This window comes from Hyalella azteca, unplaced genomic scaffold, assembly GCF_000764305.2.
Source record: "Hyalella azteca isolate HAZT.00-mixed unplaced genomic scaffold, Hazt_2.0.2 contig6436, whole genome shotgun sequence".
In the NCBI taxonomy this organism is placed as follows: domain Eukaryota; kingdom Metazoa; phylum Arthropoda; class Malacostraca; order Amphipoda; family Hyalellidae; genus Hyalella; species Hyalella azteca.
Window position 1 is genome coordinate 4,337 of NW_025936599.1, and position 3,409 is coordinate 7,745.

Sequence of the window (3,409 nt, forward strand, 5' to 3'; positions counted from 1 at the left end):
CACTAGTTGACCTCCACTAGTTGAAATCGCCCCTCCCTGAGCCACCCTCCCCGTATCACTCCTTCGTGGGCCACCACTTTCTGGATCACCAACATTCAATTATTTTTTTGCATATAAATGAATTATTCCTAAATTGCATTCAATTATAACGTTTCACCAACGAATTATTTTCAATGTTTCGCAAGCATGCTATGACTAATGTCGAGTTGTCGAGTTTAACCTCTTCTGGGGTCTGAATTTTCTTTGCACCGGAAGTTTTGGGCCCGCTGAACCCATTGCATATTGAAACTTTCCCACCTCCTCTGATACGATGTTATAAGCAACACATACATCACATTCTTACCTCTACACATTCTTCCTGGCCTCGTGTTCAGGAGGTCCGATCACCCTGCATAAAATTAGTTATTTATCTTAATTAGTAAGCCCGACATTCACGACTTCCTTGATTTATGGCAGGCTGCACCGGCGACCATTTCGTGTGTGGCAACGGCAGATGCATCCACAAGCGTTATGAATGCGACGGCTATTACAACAACTGCGGGGACTGGAGTGATGAGAAGCATTGTGAGTACACGGCTGATGTGATGAGTCAGTAAGTGTGTGTCATCACATCATGAGTAGGTTAGGTTAGGTTGGGTTAGATAGCGCCAAAACAATCGACATTCCTTGAAAGTAAATACATGCAATCAGTTAATAATCATAAATTCACTGTCAAACATTAGAACCTAAAAGTGACTAAACAAAAGACATTATCGAACTGACGATGGAGTTAGACTGAGAAACGTTTCATTTTATAAAGATATGGTGAATTTTTGTGTCATCTTACACGCATTCACATGATCTTACTCCAAAATACTCTCACTCGGCTCCCCAACTCCACCCCTGTATTCATAACCACCAGCCCCACATACCCTACGCTACGGAATACCTGCACCACGAGCAATACTTAACGAAAAATTGAAAGTTCGTAAGTCCGTCAGCCAATCACTGACGGCTTTTCCAGCTAAACCCACCAATCTCAGACCAGAAATCGTCCGCTCAATTTCCCAGCATCACCATCCGTCATCGTCGTCGTCATCACCCTCCCTCATCATCATAAATTCTATTTTTAATATAAAAATAATATACGTTTAAAAGTTACTTTTTATTGTCAACACTTCTAAAGAATCCAGTGTTTCCAATGTTACAGATGTACAATGAATTTCTTATTTTATTTCGATTATCAAAAAAATGTAATTTTTCAATTATTTTTAACATATAAAATTTTTTCCAAAATTATTTATTCTGTCAATTGATTCATGCATTGCCTCCAACATCACACAAGTGTGCAAAATTTCATATCAATTGGACAGGTAAAAGTGTGTCAAATATCAATTATAAGATTTGTAGCTGACAAAATTATTTTTTCATTGTTTTTAATATTAAAAAAAAATTATATTCCTAAAATTATTTATTTTGTCACTTGATTCATGCATTTTCTCCAACTTTACGCAAGTGTGCAAAATTTCAGATCGATGGGATAAGTAGAAGTGTATTAAATTTCGATTACAAGATTTGTAGCAGACAGACGAACAAACAAACAACAAGAAGTGAAGTTAAGAGAAGTGTTGTAAAAAGACCTCTGAATATTGAACTAATCATCTTTATTGTTTTAATACCTACACCCAACCTCACACACCTACCGCCAACCAACACGCGCCGCTAGTGACTGTTGACCACATCACTAGTGACCACTGCATTTGACACTTGCTCTTATGTCAGACGCTAGTTGAGGAGGTTCACTAGTTGCACAATTCACACTATTCCACTCCATGTACGGTGCACTTACTGTTGCTGATTATACTAGTCACTAGCCTCAACTAGTGGCACTACCTCTACTGGAACTAGCAACTATGATTGTCGATTACACTAGTGTCACTACCACTAGTGTCACTACCACAAGTGTCACTACCATTAGTGTCACTACCACTAGTGTCACTACCACTAGTGTCACTATCACTAGTGTCACTACCACTAGGGTCGGCTGCCACTAGCAGTGACTTCTTGCCACTAGTAGTGACTGATTGCCACTAGTAGTGACTGCTTGTCTCTGGTAGTGACTACTTGCCACTAGTAGTGCCTGCTTGCCACTAGTAGAAACTGCTTTCCAATACTATGCTAGTCACTAATAGTGACTGCTTGCCCCCTGGTAGTAACTGCTTGCCTCTAGTAGTGACTGCTTGTCACTAGTAGTGACTGCTTGCCACTAGCAGTGACTACTTGTCACTAATATTGACTGCTTGCCTCTGGTAGAGACTGCTTGTTTCTAGTAGTGACTGCTTGCCACTAGTAGTGACTGCTTGCCTCTGGTAGTGACTGCTTGCCTCTTGTAGTGACTGCTCGCCGCTAGTAGTGACTGCTTGCCGCTAGTAATGACTGCTTGCCTCTAGTCGTGACTGCTTGCCACTAGCAGTGACTGCTTACCACTAGTAGCGACTGCTTGCCGCTAGTAGTGACTGCTTGCCTCTAGTAATGACTGCTGGCCTTTAGCAGTGACTGCTTGCCGCTAGTAGTGACTGCTTGCCTCTAGTAGTGACAGCTCGCCACTAGTAGTGACTGCTTGCCACTAGTAGTTCGTTGTGCTGGTGTTGCCTGGTTACCACTAGGTGTTCCATAGTTGATTTCTAGTTGCCACTAGTGGTTTCTCTCCCTCCTATAGTTGCCACCTGGAGCTGAAACTAGTGGCTAACACTAGTGGCTGCCGGCACTTCTGCTTCTGTCTTTGTTGGTGCCACTAGTGACTTGCACTGAACTGCATTCCTTGCTAGTGCTTTGCTACTGTGTCACTAGTGACCTCACTAGTGCATGTATGCCTCACGCTACACCTCTGACCACCAATAGTACACCTCCACTAGTTAACTCTCACTAGTTGATCCCCACTAGTTTACCCCACAAGCAGACCCCCACTAGTTGACCCCCATTAGTTGATCCTGCACTAGTTGATCTCCCACTAGTTGACCCTAACTAGTTGACCCCTGACACACACGTTTGCGGGCTTAACGGGGTAGGGAAAAGTTGACTTGCTTTTTCTCCCGTTTATTGACGTAAGCTGAGTGACGTAAGCTGAAAATAAGATTTAATATTAGTTAATAGGTCGAGATAGACATACATGAAACTTAAACTAAGCAGGAGGTAGACTCACATTGTTTAGACTTTAGATATTGTTTAGTACTGAACGTTATAGAATAGATGAACGTTCTTATTTGACTTCTCGATAACAAAATTACAACTGACATGACAGGAATTGTTTATGTAGGCATGGCCGCGATATTTCATTTGTTACTCACACGAGGTGGTTTTGGCAGGCGAGAAGAAGAGACGACAAAGTTGACGATAATTACGTTTAAGATTTCTGAGCTTCAATTAGTTA

At 41.7% G+C, this 3,409-nt stretch overlaps 1 long non-coding RNA gene across 1 annotated transcript in view; it reads left to right on the forward strand.

Annotated features, from left to right (window-relative positions):
• The first annotated feature begins 470 nt into the window (after window positions 1-470).
• Window positions 471-3,409, forward strand: part of LOC108676226 — a 9,910-nt gene continuing 6,971 nt past the window's right edge. The window contains exon 1 of the long non-coding RNA XR_001931169.2: window positions 471-564. This is a non-coding gene — a long non-coding RNA (uncharacterized LOC108676226). The remainder of the gene's footprint in view (window positions 565-3,409) is intronic.